Source organism: Hyla sarda, chromosome 1 (genome assembly GCF_029499605.1).
Source record: "Hyla sarda isolate aHylSar1 chromosome 1, aHylSar1.hap1, whole genome shotgun sequence".
Lineage (NCBI taxonomy): Eukaryota > Metazoa > Chordata > Amphibia > Anura > Hylidae > Hyla > Hyla sarda.
The window spans coordinates 444,029,441-444,050,887 of NC_079189.1; positions in this window are offsets into that span (position 1 = coordinate 444,029,441).

The following is a 21,447-nucleotide window of genomic DNA, read 5'->3' on the forward strand; positions in this document are numbered from 1 at the left end:
CCCCCTTCCCCCATAGACATATGTAGAGTAACCCCCCCCCCTCCCCTATAGGTATTTGTAGAGTAACCCCCCCTTTTCCCATAGGTATATGTAGAGTAACCCCCCCTCCTCCCCTATAGGTATATGTAGAGTAACCCCCCTCCTCCCCTATAGGTATATGTAGAATAACGCCCCCCCTCCCCCATAGGTATATGTAGAGTAACACCCCCCTCCTCCCCTATAGGTTTATGTAGAGTAACCCCCCCTTCCCCCATAGGTATATGTAGAGTAACCCCCCCTCCTCCCCTATAGGCATATGTAGAGTAACCCCCCTCCTCCCCTATAGGTATATGTAGAGTAACCCCCCCTCCCCTCCCCCATAGGTATATGTAGAGTAACCCCCCCTCCCCTTCCCCATAGGTGTATGCAGAGTTGAAAAAAAAATTAAAAAAAGGATGCCTCAGCTGCAGGGCCCGCGTCTTCTCCCCTCCACAGTACAGGCGCCGGATGAGTGACGTCATCGGCGCCTGTACTGCGTGCTGCGTGGGGGCGGAGGTCACGTCTCCTCTGTGTAAGCTGCAGATGTGGCTCACACAGAGGGGAAGCCTTCTCCTGTATTTGCGTGTATCACGCATACAGGAGAATGTAGCGCTTACTGCTGGGGATCTGGGATGAGTGTCCCGGATCCTCAGTAGTGGTGGTGGGTCAGTCCGCCCCTGACACCCCACTTGTGAGCGGCACCCGGGACGGGCCGCCCCCCCCCCCCCTTAGTACGCCACTGAGTGCAGTATGAACTTTCGGTAATAATTGGCAAATCCAATGAAGCGTTGTATAGCCCGCAAGCCAGAAGGTCGTGGCCAGTTGAGAACAGAAGACAGTTTGTCAGGATCCATCTGGAGGCCTTGGTTAGAAACAATATAGCCAAGGAACGGTAGACTTGTCTTCTCAAAGAGGCATTTCTCGAGTTTGGCATAGAGATGATTACTCCATAGGTGTCGCAAGACCTGGCACACGAGTGCGATGGACCTCCAAGTTAGGCGAGAAGATCAGGATGTCGTCCAAATACACTATGACACAATTATAAAGGAGGTCACGGAAGATGTCATTGACAAATTCCTGGAAGACGGCTGGGGCGTTTCAGAGACCAAATGGCATCATTAAGTACTCAAAATGCCCGTCACGGGTATTAAAGGCCTTCTTCTATTCATCTCCTTCCTGTATTCTGATCAAATTATATGCTACTATTAGATCCAGTTTGGAGAAGACCTTGGCACCCTGCAGGCAGTCTAAAAGTTCAGAAATCAAAGGAAGAGGATACCGGTTCTTGATCATGATTTTATTGAGCCACCAGTAATCTATATATGGGCGAAGAGACCCATCCTCCTTCTTCACAAAGAAAAATCCAGCACCAGCAGGGGAAGAAGATTTCCGGATGAATCCCTTCTGGAGGTTTTCCTTGATATACTCTGCCATGGCTTTATTTTCAGGAGCCGACAAAGGATAGATTCTTCCTTGTGGTGGCGTAGTACAAGGCTGAAGGTTAATCGGACAGTCATAGGGACAATGTGGAGGAAGACTCTTAGCCTGTCTTTCGCAGAATACATCTGAAAAGTCTAGATACAGAAGAGGCAGACCCGGCAGAGAAGGAGGAGGCATGGAAGATTTCAGTTGTGGAGTCGCCAGACAGCGACTCAGACAGTCTTGTCCCCAGCGGGAGACTTCGCATGAATGCCAGTCGAGAACCGGGGAGTGACGTTGCCACCAGGGAAGACCAAGAAGAACAGAGGAAGAACAGTGCGGAAGCAAATAGAACTTGATCCTCTCCTTGTGCAAGGCTCCCACTTGCAACATTAGTGGTTCAGTGAGAAATTGTACTGTGTAGTTCAAGCACTCCTCGTTGACAGAAGAAATGTATAATGGCTTAGCAAGCTGTGTGACCGGAAGATGGTATTTATGGACAAGGGGGGCATTAAATAAAGTTCCCAGCAGAGCCCGAATCCAAAAAGGCTGAAGCGTGGAACGAGAATCCGGAAGAGGTGGAAAGTTGAACTGGCATGGTCAACCGAGGAGAGGGAGTATTCACACGCTTATTCCACCTACATGAATTCCTCGGTTGCTAGCGGCATAGGAGGATGAGGGCCAATTGTGGAAGATGACGTGTTCGGGCTGGTTCGCTTTCTTGGCGGAGTTCTTCCTGCCTCTCGGCAAACGCACATTGATGCGGGTAGACTAGAGAATAAGCTCACTCAGGGAGGACATAGGGTCCCGTGCGACCAGTGCATCCTTGACCCTGCTGGAGAGGCCCTTTTTAAAAGTGTCACATAAGGCTGAATCATTCAAGTTCAGCTCAGTGGCTAAAGTGCGGAACTGAACCGTGTAATCACCAACAGAAGAGTCCCCTTGGTAGGTTCAGAAGTGTGCTTTCGGCGAAGGAGGCCCGTGCTGGCGGAACTCCGAGAGTAGGCTTGCAGGTTGGTTGTCACCGGATCACTTCTGTCCCAGATGGAGGTTGCCCAGGCAAGGGCCTTCCCAGAGAGAAGACTGACCACAAATGCCACCTTGGCACGCTCAGTCGGAAATTGGTCGGCCATTAATTCCACATGCATGGAGCACTGGGTCACGAACCCCTGCACAATTTTGGGTTCCCTTCATACTTTGACGGCAGGGACAAACGAAGCTTTGAACCGATAGATGCTACGGAAGCTGCAGACACCGGAGGAGGCACTGGGGCAGGTTGCGGCTGCTGTTGCTGCTGCTTGACGGAGAGGAGCTGCTGCATCATAGCGGATAGCTGGTTCAATTGTTGTGCCTGTTGCGCAATCTGCTGAGATTGTTGGGCCATGATGGTGGTAAAACCAGAAACGTTTGGCAGAGGCACCTTGGCGGGATCCATGGCCGGATCTTACTGTAACGGTGGAGTAGTGGATCTGACTCTAACAGTCTAACAGAGTAGTGGTTGTACTACTGGAGAATAGTGTTGCTCGCGAATATTCGCAATGCGAATTTTATTCGCGAATTTGCGAATATAGCACTATATATTCGTAATTACGAAAATTAGTTTTTGTTTTTTTTTCATTTTTTTTTTCACAGTACACATCACGGTGATCATCCCTCTCTGCTTCCAGCTTGTATGGTGTAAAGAAGGCTCTAATACTACTATGTGAGACTGGCGTGCGAAATTTCGCATATACAAAAATTTGCATATGCTAATTTTCGCATTAGCAAATTTTTGATTATGCTAATTTTTGTATATGCAAATTTTCGCATTTGTTGATTTTTCACATACGCAAATTTTCACATATGCGAAAATAAAAAGAATATTACGAATATGCGAATATTCGCGAATATATGACGAATATTCATCCGTATATTTGCGAATATTCGCGAATTCGAATATGGCCTATGCCGCTCAACACTACTAGTGAAAGCCGCACCAGAGAGCAGAGTCTAAGGAGCTGCTGGTTTTCACCAGAGCCTGCCGCAAAGTGGGAAGGACTTGCTGCGGCAGGCAAACTCCCAGGTCGCTACCCCTGGTACAACTAACCCACAATGGCGACCGAGGTGAGGCATGATACAATTTGATAAGGAAACTCAGAAACAGGGACTGGCAAGAAGGTCAGGGCTGGCAGCAAGGTTCGTGGTCAGGAAACTTAGAAAAAAAAGTACTGGTACACGGTAAGACAGGACACTGCAAGGTCAACGCCCGGCAAGGACCAATTACCAGTTTGCCCTTTAAATTTCAGAGAGCCGGTGCGCACCGGCAGTCAGAGGAAGCAGAGGGGCCAGGAGTGTGGAGAGGGAAGTAAATGCCGGCAGACCTCACACGGACGTGCTGGCCGTGGCGCTGCCCGTCCCTGAAGCTGTACAGGGAGACGGGTATGACCGCATGACCAGATGCGGCGCGACTCGTGACACGACCTTTTGATTGCATACACTGATCAATGCTATGCCATAGCATTGCATTGATCGGTATTCTCACCGCTCTGCTGCTCTAGTCTGCTGATGGCATTGCCCATCCCTGAAGCTGTACAGGGGGATGGGCTGAGAGTATGACCGGCCACAATGCTACTCGTGACACAATCTGTTGATTGCATAAACTCATCAATGCTATGGCATAGCATAGCATTGATCAGTGTTCTACGCGCTCTGCTCCTCTAGTCTGCTGAGCAGGCTTGGAGCAGCAGATCGACAAATGGACGATGAGGAGGCAGGTGAGGACCCTCCCGACGTCCAGTAAGCTGATCAGAACATCGCAATTTTGTTGCGATAGTCCCGATCAGCTCCGCTGAGCTGCCGGGATCGTTTCCCTTTCATGTTAGACGCTGCGATCAACTTCGCTTGAGGCGTCTAAATGGATCGGCGTTGTCCGGAGCAACAGGGACTCACCGGGTTTAACCCATTTTCCACTGGTGAGAACGGTTTAAACCTTGTAAATGGGACCAGGGCATGCATATTCGCCCTTGGTCCTCAAGTACCAGGGCTCGAGGGCATACCTGTATGTCCTTGGTCCTGGAAGGGTTAAAAATAAATATTGGCATGAAAATCACAGAAGAATTGTGGGACGTCGGTACAGACACTATATTATGAACTACACTATGTAATGGGTCACAGCAGGTGGTGGATCCTCTGGGCCTGTGTGGATGATGGTGTGAGCCGTGCCAGGGAGCAGAGTCTAAGGTGCCACTGGTTTTCTCCAGAGCCCGCCGCAAAGCGGGATGGTCTTTCTGCGGCAGGCAGCACCCAGATCGCTACCCTTGGCATGACTCGTACACACAGGTAGCTGGAATGTGGCGGGGCACAAAAGGAAACTGGCAAGACGTGGTCAAGGTAGCAGTAGGTCAGGGCAGGTGGCTCAGGTGCAGGGTCAGGTAACAGAACTAGGATCAGAAACACAGATATCAGGAACACAGAAGCTTTCTCTAGGGCACAAAGGCAACAACGATCCGGCAGGGAACAAAGGGAGGAGCTGATACTTATAACAAAAGCACAGGTGAATACACTTAATTAAATGAGTACTGGCCCTTTAAATGCAAGAGCTCCGGCGCACATGTGCTCCCTAGGAGGCAGGGGCACATGCGCCGGGGCTGCGGGAACAGAAAGACCAGGTAGGTGAGTGACGGGCTGGGATTCGCATGCTGAGTTTCCCACTACATGAGACCAAGGGGTTTTATGGAATGGGCAACAGCTGTAAGGGACTTGCTGGTTTCTGTCAAGGGGGTCTTCCTTCTTCTAAGGTGACCAACTGGCAAATAAGAATGTCCCCAATTCAAGACTTTACGTCTGAGTTTAACAGGCCCAGAAGATATCACATGAGGAACATTATGCCTTGTCATGGAGTCCAATCCAGCGACATTGGAGGGTCTGGAAAGAGCTTCGGCTCTGAATCTTTTATTAGCGGGCCTAAGAGGAGGCATGAGACAGTGATCTTGGCAAAATTGTCCCTAACAAGTGATTTCATCAGATTTCCATTCAAGTTGTGGAGAATGACATTGAAGCCAAGGAAGACCAAGAAGAAGCTCTGAAGTACCATATGGTAGGACATAAAACTACATTTTTTCCTTAAGCAAATCCCCCACTTGACGAGAGGTTCAGTGCGAAATTGCACCTTACAGTTCAGATTTGGTCCATTAACAGAAGAAATGTAGAAGACAAGAAGAGACACTGGAAGATGGTGTTTATGGACCTGGGAGGCACCAATGAAGTTGCCACCGGAACCAGAGTCCAACAAAGCAGAAGTGATGAAAGAAGTCTTTGCTGAGGTAAACACTTGAACTGGGGTGGTCAAGCGAGGAGAGGTAATATTCACATCAAGGGATGCCACTCCTACTTGTCCAAGATGAGAGCGTTCTCCCAGACGCAGAGAACCTACAGAACAGTCTTTGAGAAAGTGCTCCGGACTGGCACAATATAGGCACAAATTCTCATTGCGTTGACGGGATCTTTCCTGCTGCGTTAAGCAAAAATGGTGCACTTCCATAGCCACTTTGGCAAGAGGCAAAGAAGACAGTAGAGGTGGATGTCGGAACACGGGTGCCAGATGAGGTAATTGCCGTGTTCGGGCAGGTTCTTTTTCCAAAGGAAGTTTTTCCTGCCTCTTGGCAAAACGCACATCAATTTGAATGACTAAAGGGATAAGTTCACTCAGGTTAGTTGGAGAATCTCTTGCATCCTTGATTCTATAGAAAAGTCCTTTTTTAAAGGTAGCACACAAGGCCTTGTCGTTCCAAGCAAGTGCAGAGGCAAGTGTGCAGAACTGAGCCACGTAGTCACCAACGGAGGAGTTCCCTTGGCAGAGGTTCAGAAGAGCCGTCTCGGCAGAGAAGGCTCACGCTGGTTCTTCAAATGCATTGCAGAATTCTGCAAGGAAGGCCGACAGGTTCAAGGAGACCGGATCTCTACAATCCCAGAGAGGGGTAGCCCAGGCGAAAGCTTTTCCAGAAAGTAGGCTGACCACAAACGCCACTTTAGCACGCTCTGTCGGGAACAGATCCGCCATGAGTTCTAGATGGATAGAACACTGTGTCACAAAGCCTCTAAACAGCTTGGGATCTAAACAGCTTAGAAGGCAAGGACAAACAAAACTTGGTCCCAGGAGAAGCTGCAGACACAAGAGGAGGCTCAGAAACAGGTGGCTTCTGCTGATTCTGTTGTTGCTGCTGAGCAGCAAGAAGCTGTTGCACCATGGCTAAGAGTTGATTCAGTTGTTGCACCTGACAGGCTAACTACTGCGATGGTCTTGCTGCTGCAGGCAGCACCCAGGCCGCTACCCTTGGCACGACTAGTCCACACAGGTAGCTGGGATGTCGCGTGGCACAAAAGGAAACTGGCAAGACGTGGTCAAGGTAGCAGTAGGTCAGGGCAGGCAGCACAGGTGCAGGGTCAGGAAACGGAACTAGGATCAGGAACACAGATATCAGAAACATAGAAGCTTTCTCTAGGACAGAAAGGCAACAAAGGTCCGGCAGGGAAAAAAGGGAGGAGCTGGTACTTATAACAAGAGCACAGGTGAATTCACTTAATTAAATGAGTACTAGTGTTGAGCAGCATAGGCCATATTCGAATTCGCGATATTTCGCGATATATGGACGAATATTCATCATATATTCGTTAAATTCACATATTCGTAATATTCGCGATTTATTTTTGCATACGCGGAAATTAGTATATGCAAAAATTAGCATATGCAAAAATTTGCATATGCGCAGATTAGCATATGCTAATTTTCACATGTGCAAAAATTCGCATATGCAGATTTTCGCATATACGAAAATTCGCCTGGCGGTCTCACACAGTAGTATTAGAGCCCTCTTTACACCACACAAGCTGGAAGCAGAGAGGGGTGATCACTGTGATGTGTACTGTGAAAAAAAACCCACAAATATTCGTAATTGCGAATATGCGATATTCGCGAATAAAATTTGCATTGCGAATATTCGCAAGCAACACTAATGAGTACTGCCCCTTAAAATGAAAGAGCTCCGGCGCGCGCGCACAGTAGGAGGCAGGGGCACACGTGTCAGGGCTGCGGGAACAGAAAGACCAGGGAGGTGAGTGACGGGCTGGGATTCACATGCGGGCGCGTCCCGCAATGCGAATCCCAGCCCTGCCGGCAGGGGGGACATGACAAGAGAACACTCACAGCCAGCATATCTGGCTGGAGCACGGATGTTACACACTTACTCTACAGCCCCTGTAGCATAGTGAAATAAAAATAATTCCTGGAATTCCCCTTTAAGAAAGTGAACAGTACATGTGAGCTGCACATGGATGAGGGATAAAGAGTAGTGTGTATAGTATTCTTCGAAGGCATGAATGGGTGCTAAGTTTAAAGAAAACAACAGCTACAATTAAAACAGGAAAGGATTAGAACATAGTTTCCTATTTAAAAGATAAATAAACTAAATAAAAATTATTTTATACATGGACGTTTCAAGCACTAATGTATCAACTGGTGAGTATCAGGTGGATCATTTCCCACAGGGGAGTCTGAGCTCTTTGTCTGGACACCCATAGCAGTACAAGTTGTACTATGCTGATGACTGCATTAGCTTGGCTATCACTGCTGTTATTGAGCCCCTCTCTGCCATGCCATGACATTGTGCATAAGTAAATGCACAGGACTGAACAGACTGGTACTGTGATGAGATGATTTACAGTACACTACTATAGATGGCATGAGAAAGGAGAAATGATTACTGATGCACTAGTTTTGTAAGATGCTATGCAAGCAGAAAGGAAATAACAGCAGCTCAGCAAGGAAGGGGTTATACTAAACACTAATCTGCTGCTAATACTGAATATTAGCCTGCAGAACAAAGGGAGATATGGAGAGTTGGAATTTACACAAGGGACAGCTGTCCAGAATTTTGGATGGTCAGAGAAGAGGAGGATGCCTTTATTTACTTTTCATTTACAGTGTGGATGAAGCGATTCCCAAATTTGTTATCCCAAATTTGTTAGGAATCACATAAGCTATCACATGGGGGAAGTGGTTTAAAACTCAAATGACCATTTAAAACTTGCAGTAGGGTAATGGCTTTGGCAACCATAGAACCTGAGGAAATGCTAAATTGGGCCAACTGAGAGGAGTGAAAATTGCATTCAGAGCTATATAATACAATGATTGATATTGTTATTGCAGTTATTGTTTTAAAAGGAAGAAACTGTCTGTCACTTTTTTTTATTTTATTTTTTATGATTTGAAATGTGTTACGCTGTAAAGAAAAAGCTTTATTGTATTAGATATAAAATACACATAATGGATCCCAAAATGAAAGTTCTATATGTATCAGAATCCATTAACATTTGGCTAGAACTGTGGAACAGAGTGAAAAGAGAAAATGTAATATTTTCTACATTGTAGCATCTACTGAGCGTGCTGCATGATACATTAGTATTATTTTAATCACTGTTATTATTATGATGATTATTATTATTGTTATCTGTTGTATCTTCTCATTTTGCAACATCTGCAGTTATCCAGTTAGCACAAAAGGAAAGGCACTCGCATCAATGTATTTAAAAAGAGCAACATTATGCCAAAGGAAATTGGATTCATTTAATTTTCCTAATGCTAATTTGCAGCATTCAAGCCGGAGACTTTTCCTATAATACAGCCATTGCATGAAGCGCTCATAACGCAGCTATGGTTATTTAATTGTTACACGGTGATTGCAATGTGGTTTTAATTTAACTGACCTCAGATATGGGAGCACAGCGTAACATTGATTAACTAAGATATTATTTTTATGTTTTATATGTTATCTCAATTCTCAAATGAATAATGTTTGGTCTCGATTAGAGAAAAGCGAAATTTACAGTGATTCGATTCGTCACAAACTTCAGCGGTTGCTGACTTTAGCCTGCATAAATTAGTTCAGCTTTCAGGTGCTCTGGTGGACTGGAAAAGGTGAATATAGTCCTAGAAGACTCCACCTTTTCCAGCCCACCTAAGCACCTGAAAGCTGAACTCATTTATGCAGGCTAAAGTCAGCAACTGCTGAGCCGAGAAGTTCTTGACAAATCGAATCACTGTAAATTCGCTCATCTCTAGTCTCTATGTGGGAAATAATTAAGACCTTGTTAAAATGTAAACACAATATTCACACCAACCTCCTGACAGCCGCTGGCATTTAAAAGGTTTTTCGCTCAACGTTAAAAATTGATTTCAGATGAACCTACTGAGAAAAGTGAGCTGATGCAAACCGTACCTGTCTGTAATAAAGGCAAGCAAGTGGATTCACCTTGGGGTTAAAAAAACAGATCACATGGTTTAAAGAAATATGGATTTCCTTGCTAAACTAAATGTAAGTTAAGAGGAAGATCAAAACATGGTGTGAAAAGTGTATAAATAAGGGACAGTATAAACATTTTTTATCTATAAATCTAAAACTATTAATGTTTTTATTAAGCTTAAATTATTCTTTATGTATACCATGACATATGTCCAAAACTATAAGCTTTATTTCTCACTAATACCCTTACCTGCTTGGAGAGAAGTGTTATGTGCAATTGTGCATCGACACACTTTCCAGATTCGTTCCTGTTACAGGTCACTTACCAGTATCCTTTCTTTGTAATTATGTGGAGTGGCTATTGAAGTGGAGGTCAAAGTATCAAGGCTATCTTGGTGACTTGCAAGTAGGAAAGACTGATGACCATGATAGAAAGCAATTAATATACTTATATATTATATAAGTATATATACTATGTTAATTGGTGATAACAAGTGGTAAATTAATTCTAATTAAACTTGGTGTACAACCAAAGTGGAAAATCCTCAGTATTTCCACACTTAAATCTACAGAGAAAAATCTGCCCTAAATTGTATGGATTTTGGTGTGGACTTCTGTGGAAAAGAGGGGGCATGTCTACCACAGCTGCTGGGAATGTTCAGTATGCCCTGGTGCCGGCCAGAGATGGTGGGGGTCCCAGCGGTCGGATGCCCCACGATCAGACATCTTCTAAATAGGGGATAAGATGTCTAGTACTGCAGTTCCCCTTTAAAAAAATGGTTCACTATTACAGAACCTCCTGCATTAAGGGAAAATATTTTCCAAATTAAATTCCCAGAAATAGTTGCTTTGCAATTACTTCGCTTTCCAGGTTTTTTTTTTTCATGTTTTATTCATTGATATACAGTTTCAGAATTCAGCTGGTTCTCATCAGAAACAGACATTTAGCATAAACAACCCTACCAATCATTGTGCAGCAAAATCATAGCTCATTTTTACATGCTTATGATTTTTGGGTTTGGTATTGTTAGTAGTATCTATGTTTTTGTTATGAATAGGGCCAGACACACTTTTGCATAGAGGGGGTTACTGCATCCTAATGGGCCTTTGATTTCCTACACAGTAATATGGAGATTTTTGCTCTATGTATGCATGTGTGAATGTATTCCCCTCTAGAAACATCTCTATTGCACCCAAAAGATTGTTGTATGTATGGTAGCACATAGAGTCTCCGTTGCCCTGTAGCGTAAGGCCACTGCTCTGTATTGTTCTTTTTGTGCCTCCATACTAATGTTTTCAAACCCCGGAACCTCCGGCTGTTGCAAAACTTTTGCACAAAGCTTAGCCATGAAGCCTTAAAGGGTACTCCGGGTGCCTGAAAGTTATACAGATGTGTGATTTATGTCTATTTAAAAATCTTCAAGTGGGCAGGTATAAAAATCCAGGAGGTCTTGGCGCAATCCGTTCAGAAAATCACAATGCGTGATGTATCAATAGAAAGTAAATTTATTGCAATGCCAAGAAAAAAAACAGATGCGTTTCGAGGCCTAAGGCAGCCTCTTCTTCAATGTTACAAATGGCTCATGAGCCATTTGTAACATTGAAGAAGAGGCTGCTTTAGGCCTCGAAACGCGTCTGATTTTTTCTGGACCTCCTGGATTTTTATACCTACCCACTTGATGTCTCTACAATTGGCCAAGGCTTCTTGACTGCCGACACCAGGGTGGCTGCACCGACATTACAGGCTATCACAGGTGGTTGTGTCTGGCACACAACCCCAAAAGGTGAGCGAGATTGCCCCTACTGCCTTACCTGCACTTTAATGAATATATACACTTCTTAAGGACTACTATCCCATGAGAAGCTCTGCCATTTTTCTCTCTACACAGATACATATTTAAAAATCTTAATCCTTCCAGTACTTATCAGCTGCTGTATGCTTCAGAGAAAGTTGTATGATTCTTTCCAGTACATCCACAGAGCTCTCTACTGCCACCTCCAGGGCTGCCATCAGAAATTGTAAGTTCCCCTTACACAACTTCCGGCCTGGGCCCCCCATCACCCCCCCCCCCATGCCATACTCTCAGTGCCCCCAATAATGCTCCTTCTTGGTGTCCTAGGGAGTAGGTTAGTGTGTTGGGGAAAGGGTTGGGGGGTTGGATGGTGGTGGGTAGGTAATAAACCTTCCCCTAATAGTTAATGCCCCCATTAGGTAGGTAGTAGGTTATGCCCCTGGTAGGTGGTGAGTAATGCCCCCAGTAGGTAGTGCCCCCTGTAGAGAGATAGTAGGTAATGCCCCCAGTAGATCATGCCCCTAGTAGGTAGGTAGCAGGTAATGCATCCAGTAGGTAGTGTCCCCCCCCCCAGCTGAGTAGTGCCCCCAGTAGATAGTGGCCCTAGTAGGTAGTGGTCCCTGGTAGGTTGTACCCTCAGGTAGGTAATGCCGCCCAGCATACAGTGACCCCGGTAGATAGTTCCCCTATGTAGGTCATGCAGGTAGGTAGTGTCCCCCAGGTATTTAATACCCCCAGTTGAGTAATAATGACCCAATTATACCCTGGGGTCACATTCAATATATCCATGGTGGGTAATAATGCCCCCAGCTAGTTAATAATACCACAGTTAGGTAATAATGTCCCCAGTTATGTAATAATGCCCCTCACATAGATATTTCCCCCAGTTGAGTAGTAATTCCCCCAATTAGGAAATAATGCCCCCAGCTAGTTAATAATACCCCCAGTTAGGTAATAATGCCCCTCACATAGGTAATGCCCCCAGTTATGTAATAATGCCTCTCACATAGGTAATGCCCCCAGATGAGTAATAATTCCTCCAATTATGTAATAATGCCCCTCACATAGGTAATGCCCCCAGTTGAGTAGTAATTCCCCCAATTAGGTAATAATACCCCCAGCTAGTTAATAATACCCCCAGTTAGGTAATAATGCCCCTCACATAGGTAATGCCCCCAGTTATGTAATAATGCCTCTCACATATGAAAAGAAAGTATCATCCAGCATTCGGGATGCGGTAAAAGAAGTTTTGCTTTATTCAAGGATCATCAGACAGAGAAAAAGCGTCTGACGCGTTTCGCACTTGCGCGCTTAATCGTAAACTAGCTTTGCAACATTACACACAAGTTAAAATACATGTGAAAAGGGTCACGTGACCCAGTTACGTCATTTATCAAATACAAGGCAAAGTGGAAAACCAGTAAATCCAAATGGAGCGGAAGTGGTCTCTGTGCCCAAGCGGGTGGTTCCTTAGTTGTAATGTCCATAGTGTCAAGTTTTTCAAAGTATAACAAGTTGCGGAATGGATTGTTCCCAGCGTCATACTATTCGGCATTCCCTTACACTGGGTTCGAGCCAATCCGAAGGATGATAGATTTGTTAAAACTTCCCCTCCTGACTTGTAATACCAGGTTTCATAATCGTGCGCTGTGGACTCAATCGCATCATTCCCACTCTTGTGTTACTAAGGGAAACCACCTGCAGACTTCAGAGATCACCTTGATCCTCCTTGTATAACATTTCGTACATTCACAATTCAACTAAAGAACAAAAGGGGAAACAAAAGAGAAAGATATGTTACAATCCAGAAAAAAAAATGGGAGCATTTATATATCGTTTGACACAACATTTAGAAAATGTATTCAAAGCAATAGTAATAAAAGGTAACTTAGAAGATTTATGGACAGGTGACAATCAGATCTAATCTTTTATTGAGGCCCTTAGGTTGCCTCGTTTCCAACGTGAACATCCAATATGTTTCCCTGTTGTACAATTTTCTTCTAAGATCTCCACCTCTAGGGCCAAGCTTAACTTTTTCAATCCCCGAGACTTTTAAGTGTCTGAGGTCACCTGCGTGGACATCCCTAAAATGCCTAGACAACATGGAGATGCCAACTGTATTGTTCCCAACATCTGACACATGCTTCCTGAATCTGGTAATTAACGAATTACTTGTACAGCCAAAGTACTGGATACTGCATGCCACACAGGTAGCCACATACACTATATATTTGGAATTGCAATATATGTAATCACATATATTATGGGTGGTACCCGTGTGGCATGAAGTAAACGTTTTACAGACATCCATATAATTGCATGTGAGACACCTTGTGTGTCCACATTTCCAATTCTCAACCTCATTTAGCCATGTACGGTTCAATTTCTTTGTTTTATTACTTTGAAAGAGGCTTGCAGATACCATAGACCCTATTGTGGGACCCCTTCTCGACACCGTGGCAATGCCACCTGACACGATTTCTTTCAAAATGTGATCCGTTTCTAGTACTGGCGTATATTTCCTAATAATTTGTGTAATCTGTTTGAATTGTGCACTATAGGGTGTGACAAAAAAAGGATTTCTATTGTTTTTGGTTTTATTTTTCTCTTTGTCTCCATTGGTGGTCTGTCTGTTACCCTTGGTTACCTCGGTCTGACCTGTATACGGGCAGGATTGTTGGTTAGCCTGTCATTAACTCTTTCCTATCAATGGCATCTACTCTATTTTTAGCTTTCTCTAAGATCCCCTCAGAGTACCCTCTGTGTCTGAACCTATACATGAGATCCTCAGAGGAGTCTTGTAAAACAAGTGGATCTGTGCAATTTCTTTTTATACGGCACATTTCTCCGAACAATATATTATTTAATACATGTTTAGGGTGGCACGAGGATGCCATTAGGACTGAGTTGGCTGCTGTTTCTTTTCTATTAGGTGCTATCTCAATCTGGGTTGCACTACTGTAAATATTGATATCAAGAAAATTGACCTTTGATCCTCCAAAATGGTAAGTGAAGCCCAGATTGAGATTATTATTACTGCTATACTTTACAAAATCCTGGAAGCGATTCTCTGTACTTTTCCAAATGCCTCTCACATACGTAATGCCCCAGTTATGTAATAATACCTCTCACATAGGTAATGCCCCAGTTATGTAATAATGCCTCTCACACAGATAATGTCCCAGTTATGTAATAATGCCTCTCACATAGGTAATGCCCCCAGTTAAGTAATAATGCCTTCCACATAGGTAATGCTCCAGTTATGTAATAATGCCTCTCACATTGCAGGTAATGCTCCAGTAACCAAAAAAATGCACCAGTTAGTAAATAATGCTCCCACATAGGTAATAATTGCCCCCACGTAGATTTTCTAAAAAAATGAAATAAAATTCACTCACCTTTCTGACGATCCTGCGTTTAGGCCGGGCTTTCGGCAGCCTCCAGAGCGGCGTAGGACTTCTCCGGCAGATTACATCATCACGATGCGCCTGCTTCACAATGTATGCTCTTGTACATACATTGCGTACGCTATTTGCGTAATGGACGTACAGGAGCCGGAAAATGCTATAGCCTGTACTTACATTATGTACGCAATTTGCGTATTGTACGTCCAGAAGCCGGAGATCGCTGTTTACACAGCAGTCTCCTGCTTCTGTTCCTCGACTGCCCCAGGGGGGTACAGTGGTGCCTGGGCCCCTTACTGGTGTACTGGCTGTGCCCCCCCTGACAGTGGCCCTGGCCCCCTCTGTCTGTGTTAGAAACTATCCAGGGAAGGAGAGGTTTTGCTATGGGGATTTGCTCATGTTCTGGACAGTTTCTGACATGGACAGATGTGGCACCATTGTGGTCAGACTGGAAAGAACTACACAACTTCCTTTGGAGCATACAGCAGTGTATAAGTACTAGAAGGCTTAAAGGGGTACTTTGGTGGAAATCAAATATTTTCAAATCAACTGGTGCCAGATAGTAAAACAAATTTGTAAATAATTTTTATTTAAAAATCTTAAGCCTTCCATTTCTTATCAGTCGCTGTATGCTCCAGAGGAAGTTGTGTAGTTCTTTTCCGTTTGACAACAGTGCTCTCTGCTGACACATGTCAGGAACTGTCCAGAGTAAAAGCAAAATCCCCATCCCCCTATCAAGTCTCTCCTGCTCAGACAGAGGTGTCAGCAGAGAGCACTGTGGTCAGACTGAAAAGAACTACACAACTTGTAGTATACAGAAGCTGATAAGTACTGAAAGGCTTAAGATATTTAAATAGAAATAATTTACAAATATGTTTAACTTTCCGGCACCAGTTCATTTGAAAATGCTTTTATTTCCACTGGAGTACCCCTTTAAGATTTTCAAATAGAAGTAATTTACAAATCTGTATAACTTTCTGGAACCAGTTGACTTTTAAAGTCTAAAAAATCGGACTGCTGTGTAATCTGTTAAAAAATTATTATTTTGAATCAGTTTAATTCTTCACTCTGAAAATTCCCTTCTTCATACAGAAGAAAGAGGCTGATCAGCGATTTTCATAGATTTCCATTTGTTAGGTAAATGAGCTACAGGTAATTAATGCTTGGCAATGAAAGCAAATCTCCCAGGCATTGCAGCCATCAATGCATTGCAGACTAAACAGAGGATGTTTCCGGCAATGATAAAGGAGAAATGTTGCCCTGAGAATTAGATCTGTACTGCCGTTCCAGCATAGTGTGTGCATTACTTCTGCAGCTGCAGGTGAAGTTAATGAGCTGCCTGTTCAGCTCGGCAACCGTTTGCTGTAAAATAACCTGGGGAATAACCAATTACAGCCTTTTTATTGTTTAACCTGGCTGCGTGCGATAAATAAGCATTGAATGTGTTTATTTTTAATTTTTGTATAGTATTTAGTGCTCTCAGTTTTTTTGCATTTTTGGAATGGCTTTAAAGGATTATAATCTGCATTATCAAAGCCTACCTGTAAGCACAAACACAACATGGCACTAGTCTTTTTTTGTATCATGTAATGGGGTGTAACCAGTATAAAAGTAATTTTTAGGGATTTCAGGGACAGAGAGTATTGTGTGAAAAAATTCAGACAAGTTTATAGCAAACTATTACAGGTATTGAAATATTTAACAATGCCCCTGCATGTTGTATTAATGTAGTCAACTAAAATCACATTAGACCGGAGAAAATCTCAAATGCAAAAGAAACGTATTAATTGCCTGTGAACATAGGTAAATACGGCCCCTTTGCTACCTGAGATGAGCTATAGAAAGGTATATATATATATATATATATATATATATACACATATATATATATGCAAGAAAAAGTATGTGAACCCTTTGGAATTATATGGATTTCTGCACAAATTGATCATAAAATGGGATCTGATCTTCATCTAAGTCACAACGATAGACAAGCACAGTCTGCTTATACTAATAACACACAAATAATTAAATCTTACCATGTTTTTACTGAACACACCATGTAAACATTTAAAGTGCAGGTGGAAAAAGTATGTGAACCCCTAGACTAATGACATATCCAAGAGCTAATTGGAGTGAGGTGTCATCCAACTGGAGTCCAATCATTGATATGAGATTGGAGGTGTTGGTTACAGCTGCCCTGCCCTATAAAAAACACCCACCAGTTCTGGGTTAGCTTTTCACAAGAAGCATTGCCTGATGTGAATGATGCCTAGCACAAAAGACCTACGATTATGAATTTTTGACTTGCATAAAGATGGAAAGGGTTATAAAAGTATCTCCAAAAGCCTTATTGTTCATCAGTCCACGGTGAGACAACTTGTCTATAAATGGAGAAAGTTCAGCACTGCTGCTACTCTCCCTAGGAGTGGCTGTCCTGTAAAAATAACTAAAAGAGCACAGCCCAGACTGCTCAATGAGTCTGCTAAATACTTACAAAAGTCTCTGGCATATGCTAACATCCCTGTTAGCTAATCTATGATACGTAAAACACTAAACAAGAATGGATTTCATGGGAGGATATCACAGAGAAAGCCACTGCAGTCCAAAAAAAAAAATGGTACATGTTTACAGTTTGCACAAGATGTTCCACAGCAGTACTGGCAAAATATTGTTTGGAAGAAACACACAACACTTTTTGTGGAGAAAAAGAGGCACAGCACACCAACATCAAAACCTCATCCCAACTGTGAAGTATTGTGGTGGGGGCATCATGGTTTGGGGCTGCTTTGCTGCACGAGGGCCTGAACAGATTGCTATTATCGAAGGAAAAATGTATTCCCAAGTTTATCAAGACAGTTTGCAGGAGAACTTAAGGCCATCTGTCCACCAGCTGAAGCTCAACAGAAGATGGGTGTTGCAACAGGACAACGACCCAAAGCATAGAAGTAAATAAACAACAGAATGGCTTAAACAGAAGAAAATACGCCTTCTGCATTGGCCCAGTCAGTGTCCTGACCTCAACTCAATTGAGATTCTGTGGCATGACCTCAAGAAAGCGATTCACACCAGACATCCCAAGAATATTGCTGAACTGAAACTGTTCTGTAAAGAGGAATGGTAAAAAATTACTCCTGACTGTTGTGCACGTCTGATCTGCAACTACAGGAAACGTTTGCTTGTGTCAGGATCCGGATACTGTGAGGATACTGGTGGTGGATCCTCTGTGTCAGTGGGGTGATGACGTGGGCCGTACCAGGGGAACGGAGTCTAAGGGGTTACCGGTTTTCACCAGAGCCCGCCGCAAAGCGGGATGGACTTGCAGCGGCAGGTAACCCCCAGGTCGTTCCACCCGATAGCGACTCAACCCCAACTGACGGCTGAGATAGGCGAGGTACAAGGGATTAGGCAAGAGCAAGGTCGGACGTAGCAGAAGGTCAGGGCAGGCAGCAAGGATCGTAGTCAGGGGCAACGGCAGAGGGTCTGGAACACTGGCTTGGGACATACAAGGAACGCTTTCACTGGCACAAGGGCAACAAGATGCGGCGATGCTGGGAAGGGGAAGTGAGGTAATATAGACATGGACACAGGTGTATTTACTGATTGAACCAGGTGCCAATCAGTGGCGCACTGGCCCTTTAAATCGCAGAGAGCCAGTGCGCGCCCTAGGGAGCGGGGCCGCATGCCGGGGCTGAGCCGACGGGGGACATGACAGGTGATGTGACTGGGACGCGAGCTGCGAGCGGCCGCGTCCCGCTACGCGGGTCGCGTCCCCGCCGGTGACATTAATGCAGCTCTCCCGGTCAGCGGGTCTGACCGGGGCGCTGTGAGAAGGTGAACTCCGCGAGCGCTCCGGGGAGGAGCGGGGACCCGGAGCGCTCGGCGTAACAGTACCCCCCCCTTGGGTCTCCCCCTCTTTTTGATACCTGAAAACCTGCGAATGAGCTCCTTGTCGAGGATGTTATCCTCGGGTTCCCACGACCTCTCTTCAGGACCACAATTCTCCCAATCTACGAGAATTTTTTTTTTACCTCTAACCGTTTTGGATGCGAGAATTTCTTTAACAGTGAAGACATTGGAGGAGCCAGAGACAGGAGCTGGAGCGACAACTTTGGGAGACAAATGGTTAAGGACAAGAGGTTTGAGAAGGGAAACATGAAAAGAGTTAGGAATACGGAGAGAAGGGGGAAGAAGAAGTTTGTAGGAGACAGGATTGATTTGACTCTTGATTTTAAAAAGTCCAAGATAACGTGGTCCCAGCTTATAGCTGGGGATACGGAAGCGGATATACTTGGCAGAGAGCCACACTTTATCCCCAGGAGCGAAGACAGGAGGAGTTCTTCTCTTTTTATCGGCATGCTTCTTCATACGAGATGAGGCCAGTAGGTGGGACTTTTGAGTCTCCCTCCTGATGATAGAGAAGTCCCGGGTAACTTCATCAACGGCAGGCAATCCAGAAGAAGTGGGAATGGGGAGGGGGGTGCAGAGGGTGACGGCCGTACACCCCAAAGAACGGGGATTTGGCAGAGGATTCAGAGTTTTTGAAATTGTACGAGAATTCAGCCCAGGGTAGAAGGTCGACCCAATCGTCTTGGCGGGAGAAAACAAAATGTCACAAATAGTCACCAAGGATCTGGTTAACTCTCTCTACTTGCCCATTGGATTGGGGATGATAGGAGGACGAGAAATTTAATTTGATTTTTAATTGATTACAGAGAGCTCTCTAAAATTTCGATACAAATTGGACGCCTCTATCCGAGACGATATGCGTGGGAAGCCCGTGAAGCCGAAAAATATGCATAAAAAATTGCTTCGCCAACTGTGGCGCAGAAGTAAGACCTGGAAGCGGAATGAAATGTGCCATCTTGGAGAAACGATCAATGACCACCCAGATGACTGTGTTACCATGGGATAAAGGAAGATCTGTGATAAAATCCATGGCAATTTGAGACCATGGTTGCTCATGAACAGGTAAAGGAAGGAGGAGTCCAGCAGGCTTCAGACGAGGAGTCTTGTCTCGGGCACAAACTGTACAGGCCCAAATTAAATCAGCGACATCACCCTCCAGAGTAGGCCACCAATATAAATGAGAGATGAGTTGGATGGACTTCTTGATGCCAGCGTGGCCAGCGAGGTGCGAGGAGTTTCCCCACTTGAGAATCTTGATGCGCTGGCGTGGAGGGACAAAGGTCTTTCCAGGAGGAGTTTGTCTAATAGAAGCTGGAGCAGAGGAGACCAGGCATTCAGGAGGTACAATGTGTTGCAGAGGGGCTTCAGATTCGGTAGTATCAGAGGAACGTGAAAGGATGTCAGCCCTGACGTTTTTGTCAGCAGGACAAAAGTGAATCTCGAAGTTAAAGCGGGCAAAAAACCACGACCACCTAGCCTGGCGAGGGTTCAGACGTTGGGCAGACTGGAGATACGAGAGAGTCTTGTGATCTGTGTAGATGACAATGGGGTGATTGGAACCTTCCAGTAGATGCCTCCATTCTTCAAGAGCTAGTTTGATGGCCAGAAGTTCACGATCACCAATGGAGTAATTTTTCTCCGCCGGAGAGAAGGTTTTAGAAAAGAAACCACAAGTAATATTATGTCCGGTAAAGTTTTTTTGAAGGAGTACGGCTCCGGCTCCGACTGAGGAGGCGTCCACTTCCAGCAAGAAGGGTTTCGATGGGTCAGGTCTGGACAATACTGGAGCAGAAGCGAAGGCAGTTTTGAGGCGATTGAAGGCCTCATCCGCTTGGGGAGGCCAGGACTTAGGGTTGGCATTCTTCTTGGTTAGGGCCACAATCGGAGCCACAATGGTGGAAAAATGAGGAATAAACTGTGGTTAGTAATTGGCAAATCCTAAGAAGCGTTGGATAGCTCAGAGTCCAGAAGGGCGTGGCCAATGTAGAACCGCTGACAGTTTGTCTGGGTCCATTTGAACTCCCTGGCCAGAGACTAGGTAACCTAAGAAGGGAAGAGATTGGCATTCAAAGAGACATTTCTCCATCTTGGCATATAGTTGATTTTCACGGAGACTCTGGAGCACTAGGCGGACATGACGACGGTGTTCCTCTAGACTAGAGGAAAAAAATCTAAATGTCGTCCAGGTAAACCACAAAACAGGTATATAACAAGTCCTGAAATATTTCATTAGCGAAGTCCTGGAAGACTGCATGGGCGTTGCAGAGCCCAAAGGGCATAACGAGATATTCAAAATGTCCGTCTCTGGTATTAAATGCGATTTCCCACTCATCCCCTTTCCTGATGCGAATGAGATTATATGCGCCTCTTAAGTCCAATTTAGTGAAGATGTTGGTGCCACGAAGGCGGTCAAAGAGTCCGAGATTAGAGGCAGGGTATAGCGGTGTTTGAAAGTGATTTTATTTAAACCGCGGTAGTCAATACACGGCCGTAGGGTACCGTCTTTTTTTGAACCCCGGCAGGGGATGAGGACTTTCGAATTAATCCCCTCTTTACATTTTCCTGGATGCAGTCTGACATGGCTTGAGTCTCAGGAGCGGACAGGGGATAGATCCTGCCCCGGGGTGGAGT